Genomic DNA, 10,683 nt, shown 5'->3' on the forward strand with positions numbered 1-10,683 from the left:
CATTCCAGACATCTTCCTCTGTGAACATTATTGGCAGATTCATCAGCTTTAGGCGCTGGGCTGGAGTATGGACCAACGCACACACCTCATGGTCGTGGTCGAGTTCACTGAGGTACCTCTTTTAGTCATTCTAGGATGGTCCTCCCAGGTGCGGGCCTCTTGATATGGTTGCTACGTGGCCATCTACTCGAGGGGGAGCGGTTCCGGGTGGATATGACATCCCGGGTTCAGGAGCCATAGGGCCTCCAGGAGGTTGCACTATTAAGGCCCCCTGAGGGGCTTGTGCTCCCGATCCTGGAGTGTACCCTCCCTGAGGAGTTATGTATGGTACTTGTGCTCCATGGGCCAAAGGTTGTCCGGGAGCCGTGGGCAATCTCGGAACTCCAGCTAGCATCCTGACCCATTGGTGGAGGTGCTGATGGACCCAAAATGAGTATGTTTTAAATATTTATATCATAACCGCACAAATCGTTCATATAAAATAGTGATCATGTAAGCAATGATGTCGAACCCAAATGAGTTGTCTAAAATAAAAAAAGAAAACTATTTTAAACCAAAATTAATAAACTCTAACCTAGCTCCAAAGATTGATGATATTTTCGTATCAAGAAAAGAAAATAAAAGATAATAATAAATGCAATAATAAAGAATTAAAGACAATATATATATAACTAAATTAATAATTGTTAAACAAGTTGTAAGAGAAAGATTATTAAGATAATAGAATCCACAATATATAAGCTCAATAATATCTATAAGTACATTGATTCCTAAGTTTTATTAATAGTAGAAATTAATCAAACTATCACATATTCAATTTAGATATTCTTTTTAAGCATAAGTTATTATATTAATATAGGATTTATCTTCACTTTTAGCAATATAATATCAAAGTATTTAGTGTGAATCATTCTAATGAAACAACAACAAAATCAAGAAATATTATTTATAAGGCAAAACATAATATTTTTGTTCCAAACATTTGATGTGCACAATTTAATGGCACACCTTAATAAAAGAATATTATGATTTTGCATTAATGAAGGACAAAGTGTAAATACATGCTAACAATAAAAAATACATGATATTTAAGATAAAAGAAGATATTTGAAGAAAAAAATCCATAAACTTTGTTGCACAAATGAGAAATCAACATACAAAATAAATAATATGTAGTTACATATTATTTCATCATCACCTTAATAATCTTAAAAAGATTTAGAAACTCATAACTAGAATAGAAATTACAAACATAACTAGGAAAATTTGGAGGAGAACCCCCAAATTGTTCCTCTAAAAATACATAAAATCTACTCTGAAATGACAAAAAGATGAAGAGAAAAGAGAGACATGGAAGAAGTGGTGTAAGAGAATGTGTGTTGAATGAGTGAAATTATAATCCTATTTATAGGAAGAGAAAGGGGGCTAAAACATAAAATACAAAACTAAAGGATTACAAAAGAAAAAAAAAACTAAAACATAATTAAAAGAATTAAATAATAATAATATTACTGACAACTCTTAAATCCCACACGTTTTTTTTATATCATCATTATATATACTTCTTACCATTAATATCATTATTATATTATCATAATTATTGTCTTTATCCTTTTCTATATATATATATATATATGACCCTATATATAAATTTTTGCTTCTTTTTGTTTATTCCAAGTGAGAGATGTGAAGAGAGAGCTGTTGCATACATGCACGGAGCGCGAGGCAGGAGACAGCAGCTGGCGTGTAAGGCGGCTGGCAGGCGGGTGTCAAGCGGAGCGGGTCGAGTCTCGGCTGGGTCAGGCACGAGTCGGATGGGGCTACTGGAGGACGCGTGTCAGGAGGAGAGCGCGCCAGGTGGCGCACTGGCTGCAAAGGACAGGCAGCCCATTCTGGGCCGAGAGAGGTGGGCCTTGCTTCTCTGGGCTGGTGGCTTGCAAAAATACCAATTTTTCACTTCGTTTTTCAGTTTTAATTATTTCTCTCTTTCCTTTTAAAATGCAACATAATTCCTGCAAAAATAAATCAAATTAAATCTAAATTAAATATTTTCAATTGTAAAATTTATTCCAATAATTTCTTGAAAATATTAATTAAGACTCAATTTAATTTGACATTTAAGGTCAATAAATGTGCATTTTTGACAACTAATCACACAACAACAATTCAAATAATTAAATTACAACATTTTACAACAAAATAATTATAAAAACACACAAAATTCTATAAAAATAAAACAAACGTAATAAATTCAAAATGACTCATAAACTTAACAAATTAGTTAAAAACTCATGAACTAAGCAACAATTAGCTTACAAAATGTGGCAAAATAACTCTATTTTGTAGAGTTATGATTAGTGCTCAAAAATGCAACTTTATTGGTTTTAAAGTGTAAAATAAATTAAGTTTTAATTAATATTTTCATAAATTTATTGTAATATATTTTATAATTAAAAATATTAATTTTAAATTTAATTTGTATTTAATTTTCAGGAAATAAATTGCATTTGGACATTAAAAAGAACAAAGAAATAGTTAAAACTGAAAAAAAATAAAGAAAGTGGCATTTTGGAAAAAATGAAGCTTTGGCCCATTGGCCTAAGCCCAGCAACCCAAAGCTGCCAGCCCTCCATAGCCAGGTGTCTCCCTCCCCTTGCACCGCGCGTCCCAGCTCCTTGCCCGCCACCTGTCCACAGCCATTCCCATCTCCCTTCAGCTCCTCCTTTCAGCCGTTCCACCACGTGACCAGTTCTACCCCAGCAAAGCATCAATATCATCTGCCACCAGCCCAGCCTCTCACACCCAAGTAGCCAGCTTCTCCCCAACAAAGGCCCAACAGGCCCAAACGTGAACAAGCTTCAACCTCCCCAGCTCCACGGCTCCAGCAAGCCCAATCTGAAACCTTCCCAGCAGCCTGCCTACGTGGCACTCCCTCATTGGCTGAAAATTGGTCAAAACCCTCTTGTGTCACCAGCCATGTTTTGTGGGTATTGGGCTTTGTAAATTGCTATTTTGAGCTTTAAAGATTATGTTTTTGTGGTATTTTAGAAAAGGAGCATTTTGACTATACACAAAAATAGCTAGGGTAATATTAATAATAAGATTTGATTTTTCAAAATCATATTTTATTATTAATATTTCAGATTTATTTTGTAAATCTCATTTTGTTGTTTAATTTCTTTTTAGTCATTTTCTCCTTCTATAAATAGGGACTCATTCTTCACAATAGGTATGTAATTTTTAGAGTAAAGAAACTATAGCAAAATTTCTACTCACTTTCTTCTCATATTTTCTTCTTAGAATTTTGTGAGAATCATGAGCATAATGGTCTAATCTTCCTAGGAAGGTTAGGGATGATTCCATATGCTAGTGATGTCATTTTGCTACTTTGATTTACTATGTTCTTAATGTAAATTTTTTGAGTTATTTATGTTCTTTCATCTCCATCTTTATTTTGTTATCTTTATTTACTTATGCTAATAGTATATAGGATTAGTCATGCTCTTTCTATGTACTTCTAATTAGTAAAAGTAATATTGATACCTAATTTTATGTTTAATCATCTATTGCATTATTGCCTTTGGGTATTTTGTCATTTTTAGATTTTTCATAAGATTAACATTGTGCTTTTAAAGTAAAGAACTTTATAACTCAAATGAACTTTTGTTAGAAAAGAATATGGACTTTAATGTTAGATTTTCCAAGTAAATGTTGGGATGTGAACTATTTACTTGTGTATTTTTTTGTAAATCAAGTAACCAAGTAACTAAACAAGCATAATGATGATTCTTAAAACCTTTCATTTTCTCAAACTCTTGATTACATCTTACCTTTATTTCACGTATCTCATTTCATCACTTTATCAAAAATACAATACCAAAATCTCAAACCTCTTTCCATTTACAATTTTATTTACTTTTTGTTACTAAAGTTTTGTGTTATTTTCTACTAATCTTTTGATTTTAGGTTACCTCCTTGTAGATCGACCGCTCGATCTTCCTACAACTACCGCTTAGTGGTAGTCACATTTTGGGCGTTAAACAAATTTTGGCGCCGTTGCCGGGGAGGTAATTTTCAAAGGTTTAGTGAAATTTTTACAAAAATATTAGTAACTTTATTTGTGTTTTTGTTGAAATAAATATTGTGTTAATATATTTTTTTTACTAATTTTTAATTAATTAGACTATTATTATAAAAAAAATCAAAAGAAAAAAAACTAAAAAATAAAATATCATATAATAAAAACTCTTTATTTATATATATACATTTGTTTTTTTTCTTCTCTTCTTTTACTCTCTTCTTTTTTTCAGTCACAAAAAAAAAAAAAAAATTTGTTGTACTACAGCTTGCTGATCGTTCCACCAAAAAGCCTAGGGGTATCGTTGAGGATGTATTGGTTCAAATTGAAAAATTCTATTACCCCGTGGATTTTCTTATTCTTGATACCCAATCTGTGGTGAACATGGAGTCTAAAATTCCTATTATCCTCGGAAGACCATTCCTTGCTACTGCAAATGCTTTGATCAATTGTCGCAATGGTCTAATGAATATATCATTTGGAAACATGACTCTTGAAGTCAATATCTTCCACATCGGGAAACAACCCCGAGAAGATGATGAATGCTACTAAACATTCATGATTGACTCTTTAATTCCCGAGGAGGTTCAATTGTGAAACAACTTTGATAATCTTGATGAACTCCTCCTATCAGACAATGAAAGTCCTAGTTCTATTGAGTCTACTCTTGCAATATCAGATCGCATAGACTCACGCCATAGAAGGACTCAGTTTTGGCAACCTCGCTTTGAAGAGCTACCTCGCGAGAGGGCACAGCCGAAAACTTCAGCCGAAGAGGTTCCAACTGTTCAATTGACCCAACTTCTCGAGGGTTTGAAACATGCCTTCTTGGGAGACGGTGAAACCTTTCCAGTTATCATCTCATCCAACCTTCAAAATTCTCAAGAATTGCAGTTACTCGAGCTACTGCGGACGCATAAATCTGCGATAGGTTAGACGGTTGTTGATATCAAAGGTATTAGCCCTTTAATTTGCTCCCATCGAATTAATCTAGAGGACGAAGCCATCCCTTGAAGAGACCCTCAACGACGACTGAACCCCACAATGAAGGAAGTTGTAAAAAATGAAGTTTTGAAATTGCTAGACGCTGGTATTATTTACCTGGTAGCAGATAGAAAATGGGTCAGTCCTACTCAAGTCGTGCCCAAAACGAATTTTTTACCCTGTCATCATGGTTTGACTGCCGAATCGTTATTTGCAGATTGACTTGGATAGCTATGCGTCCAAGAAAATCTACGCGACTAGCCGGCACTAGGTCCGGGACCTGGGGTGATGACCATGGCCAAATTCCTCCGCCAATTCCTGAGAACTGGCAACAGTTAATGGCAGATATGCAGGCTCGATTACAGAGCCAGGATGAGCAGATCCGTATTCTGTGACAGCAGGCTCCATCAGGGAGTGCTGCCCCTATTGTACCACCTGCAATGGTACCAGTTGTGTAGTCAGGGGAGGTTGGAAACAGATGGGAGCCGATGTATGAATGGTTCAGGAAGCAGTAACCCCCATCATTGAGGGTGGACCGGATCCACTGAAAGCTGAGCAATGGCTAACTATGATTACTACAATTCTGGATTTCATGAGGATAGAGGGGCATGATAGAGTGGCCTGTGCCACTTATATGTTGAGAGAGGATGCCCGCATCTGGTGGGAAGTGGCATCGCAGACTAGGGATGTTACTACTTTGAGTTGGGAAGGTTTCAGAGACTTGTTCAGTCGAAAGTACTACAATGTTGCCGTCAAGGCAGCAAAGGTCAATGAGTTCGTGAGTTTGGTGCAGGGCAATATGACTGTTACTGAATATGCCCTAAAATTTGATAGGCTTGCGAAGTTTGCACCAGATCTTGTGCCTACTGATGCTGCTAGGCAAGATCGATTTATTAAGGGGCTTAATGCTATGATAGCCCGGGATGTCAGGATCACAACGGTACCTGGAGGAACAACTTATGCCCAGGCCGTTGAGAAGGCTCTTACCGCAGAGGAAGCAGAGAACAAGATATGGAGGGAAAGTACAGTGAGGCGTGAGGGCCGCAGAGTGGTGCCTCCTTATTCAGGGGCAGAGGCCCCAGTGACTTCAAGAGAAAGGCTCCTGACACTTCGACCGCTGCTGGTCCTGATAGGAGAGGTCAGGGTGGTTAGGGTGGCCGTTAGGGTGGCAGTGAGGCATGGCAGACCTATCCGGAGTGCCCAAGGTGTAGAAGATGCCATATGGGCGAGTGTCGGGCCAAGGCATGCTTTGTGTGTGGGGAAGACTGCCCAACGATGAAGAAAGGTGAAGCAGGGAAGGTGGATAGCTTGGCTCCAGCTCGAGTATTCACCTTGACTTAGGCGGAGGCCGAGGCTAGTCCCTCGGTAGTGACAGGTCAGCTTTCTAGCGCTGGCTCTCCTTTTACAGTATTGATTGATTCTGGTGCTACACATTCCTTTGTTTCTAGTAGAGTGATTGATAGATTGTGTAGACCTAGTGAGTATCGGACTGCAGGGTTTGGGACTTTATTGCCTCTCGGGGAACTGGTAGTTTCTAGGAGATGGATTAGGGCATTGCCAGTGATGGTTGATAGTAGGGAACTTTCGGTGGATCTGATTGAGCTAGATATGGAGGATTTTGATATGATTTTGGGGATGGATTGGTTGGTCAGGTATGGAGCTACTATTGACTGCAGGAAGAAGATGGTGACTTTTGAGCCTGAGGGCGAAGACCCTTTTGTCTTTGTGGGTGCAGTGTCTGGACCCCGCGTACCCATGATTTCAGCATTGAGAGCCAGAGACTTGTTACAAGGTGGATGTATAGGTTTTCTGGCTAGTGTGGTGGATACTACCAGGGTTATGCCGGTAGGGCCGGGAGAGACTAGATTGGTGTGTGAATTCTTAGACGTATTTCCTGAGGATTTATCGGGATTACCGCCATGCAGGGAGATTCAGTTTGAGATTGAGTTAGCACCGAGGACAGAGCCAGTATCAAGGACACCATATAGGATGGCACCAGCAGAGTTGAAGGAATTGAAGATACAGTTGCAAGAACTTCTGGATTTGGGGTTCATCAGGCCTAGTTATTCTCCATGGGGCGCTCCAGTGTTGTTTGTTAAGAAGAAGGATGGGACTTTGAGGATGTGTATAGACTATAGAGAATTGAACAAGTTGATTATCAAGAATAAGTACCCTCTACCAAGGATTGATGATTTGTTCGATCAGTTGCAGGGAAAGACGATGTTCTCAAAGATTGATCTTCGATCTGGTTATCACCAGCTGAGAATCAAAGACGAGGATATACTGAAGACGGCCTTTCGGACACGGTATGGGCATTATGATTTCTTGGTCATGTCTTTTGGTCTGACCAATGCCCCAGAAGCTTTTATGGATCTGATGAACAGGGTGTTCAGGGACTTCTTGGACCAGTTCGCCATTGTCTTCTTCGACGACATCTTGTTTTACTCCAGTTCAGAGGCAGAGCATGAGCAGCATCTCCGACAGGTTTTGCAGAGGTTAAGGGAGCATCAGTTGTATGCCAAGTTTAAGAAGTGTGAGTTTTGGTTGCCAGAGGTGACTTTTCTTGGGCATATAGTTGGTGCAGAAGGGATTAAGGTGGATCCGTCCAAGGTAGAAGCAGTAAGGGATTGGCCAAGGCCAAGGAATTCCTCGGAGGTGCGGAGTTTCCTTGGATTGCCAGGTTATTACAGACGATTTGTAGAGGGGTTCTCAAAGATTTCTTCACCTATGACAGAGTTGACAAGAAAGAATCAGAAGTTTGTTTGGTCAGAGAAGTGTGAGAACAGTTTTCAAGAGTTGAAGCGACGGCTTATTTCTGCACCTGTGTTGAGTCTTCCTTCGGAGGAAGGAAAGCTTGTAGTCTATTGTGATGCATCAAGGATGGGTTTAGGCTGCGTGTTGATGCATAATGAGAAAGTTATAGCCTATGCATCTCGGCAGCTGAAGGAGTATGAGCAGCGGTATTTTACTCATTATTTGGAGCTAGCAGCAGTGGTATTCGCACTGAAAGTGTGGCGTCATTATTTGTATGGGGAGAAGTGCGAGATATACACTGACCATAAGAGTTTGAAGTATTTCTTTACTTAGAAGGATCTGAACATGAGGCAGAGACATTGGTTGGAGCTGGTTAAGGGTTATGATTGTGATATCCTTTACCACCCTGGGAAAGCCAATGTGGTGGCAGATGCGTTGAGCCTGAGGGGCCCAGGACAGTTGTATAGTTCCACCCAGATCTAAAGAGAGTTAGCTGATGAGATGGCTAGGGCAAAGATAGAACTGGTGGTAGGCCAGTTAGCTAATATTACCTTGCAGTCGACCCTATTAGAGCGGGTCAAGGAGGATCAGTTAGTGGATGCGCAGTTGCAGGAGGTTAGACAGCATGTCTTAGCAGGGACAACTAAGGATTATTCTATTTTTGAGACAGGTTTGCTTCGATATCAGGGACAGATTTTTGTTCCGGCAGATGAGCGGGCCAGACGAGAGATACTGGATGAGTCTCACACTACGCCATACTCGCTTCATCTGGGTACCACAAAGATGTATCAGGATCTACGAACATTATATTGGTGGTCCGAGATGAAGAAGGATGTGGCAGAGTATGTGGCTAGATGTTTGACATGTCAGCAGGTTAAAGTTGAGCATCAACGACCAGTGGGATTGCTTCAGCCTTTTGGTATCCCAGAGTGGAAGTGGGAGGACATTACGATGGATTTTGTGGGAGAATTACCCAGGATAGTTGGACTTCATGACTCGGTGTGGGTGATAGTGGACAGATACACCAAGTCAGCTCATTTTCTACCAGTGAGGTCAACCTTTACAGTGGAACAATATGCAGAATTGTATGTGAGGGAGATAGTTCGTCTCCATGGGGTTCCGAAGTCTATTGTGTCAGATCGAGACCCTATCTTTACCTCCAAGTTTTGGGGAGCTCTACAGAGGGCCATGGGGACTCAGCTGAAGTTTAGCACAGCTTTTCATCCTCAGACTGATGGACAGTCTGAGAGGACGATTCAGGTGTTAGAGGACATGCTTACGGCATGTGTGATTGATTTCAAGGGGTCTTGGAGTAAGTACTTACCATTGATTGAATTCTTGTATAACAACAGCTATCAGTCCACGATTGGGGTGGCCCCTTATGAGATGTTATATGGGAGAAAATGTAGATCACCCATACATTGGGATGAGATGGGTAAGAGGAGGTACTTAGGACCAGACATGGTTCAGAAGACCAATGAGGCTATTGAGAATATTCGAGCTAGAATGCTTGCTTTGCAGAGTAGACAGAAAAGCTACGCTGATCCTAAGCGTAGGAACGTGGAGTTCCAGGTTAGGGACCACGTGTTTCTGTGAGTTTCACCACTGAGAGGGGTGAGGAGGTTTGGAGTGAAGGGCAAGCTGAGCCCTCGGTTTGTTGGACCTTTTGATATCCTAGAGAGGATTGGACAGGTGGCTTATAGGCTGGCCTTGCCACCATCGTTGTCAGGAGTTCATGATGTTTTCAATGTCTCCATGTTGCGAAAGTATATTTCTGATACAACACATGTGCTGAAGTATGAGGACTTAGAGTTGCAGACAGACTTGTCCTATGAGGAGAGACCAGTTCAGATTTTGGATTGGAAGGACAAAGTCTTACGGAATAAGATGATTCTGTTAGTGAAAGTATTGTGGAGGAATAGCAAGGTCGCGGAAGCGACCTGGGAGTTAGAGACAGTGATACGGGATCAGTATCCCGAGCTATTCAGGTAAATTTCAAGGACAAAATTCTCATTAGGAGGGGATAGTTGTAACGACCCCAAATTCGCTAATGAGGCTTAAGGGCCTTGATTAGTGTGCCGGGAGGGCATTATTGGGTTAAATGTGATTTGAATGACTTTATTGATTTAAATGCATAATTATATGATTAAAATGCTTGTATGATTATATTGGTGTTAATGTGATATATATATATATATGGTATATGTGAGAACCACATTATTATGTGGGTTGGTTTGAAGAGCATGACTCGAGGCGATCCTAGGGCTAGATAGCGGGGAAAAGTCATAATGGGGCTTAGCTGTTGACTTTGGATAAGTCAAGGGTATTTTAGGTATCGGATAGTTATTTAGACTACTGGGTTATGAAGATAAATATATGGAGATATATTTAAGGTTAGGAAGTCTAGGCGGGAATATTGGGGAAAATTACCGTTTTGCCCTCGGGGGCGTTTCCGGCGCCCCGAGCCTCGGGCTTGACCTAAGTGATAAAGGATAGACTTACAAAGAGATAGAAAACAGTAGAAAGAAATTAGACCGAACCTTTATTCTCAGCCTTGTTTCTCTATTCTCTCTCAAGGAAAACATATGAATTTGGAGGATTTGAGCTGGAATTCAGTGGATTGAAAAAGTGATTTAGAGGCTTAGCTCAATAATCAACCAGGAAACTTAATCAGTACTAAGGTAAGCATTGAATTCCCTTCTTTGTGGTTAGAAATTCTGAGTTTTGGCTAGGTATTGAGATAATTGTGATTTTGATGTTTAAGGGCAGAATTAAGGTGGAAAGCTTGGGAATTAGCTTGGATTTTGCTTGGAGAAGTGGTTCAGCAGAAGAGGTAAGTTTCAATTCGTGATTTAGAGGTTTCAATC

The sequence above is a fragment of the Humulus lupulus genome, chromosome 4, assembly GCF_963169125.1.
Source record: "Humulus lupulus chromosome 4, drHumLupu1.1, whole genome shotgun sequence".
NCBI classification, from domain to species: Eukaryota; Viridiplantae; Streptophyta; class Magnoliopsida; order Rosales; family Cannabaceae; genus Humulus; species Humulus lupulus.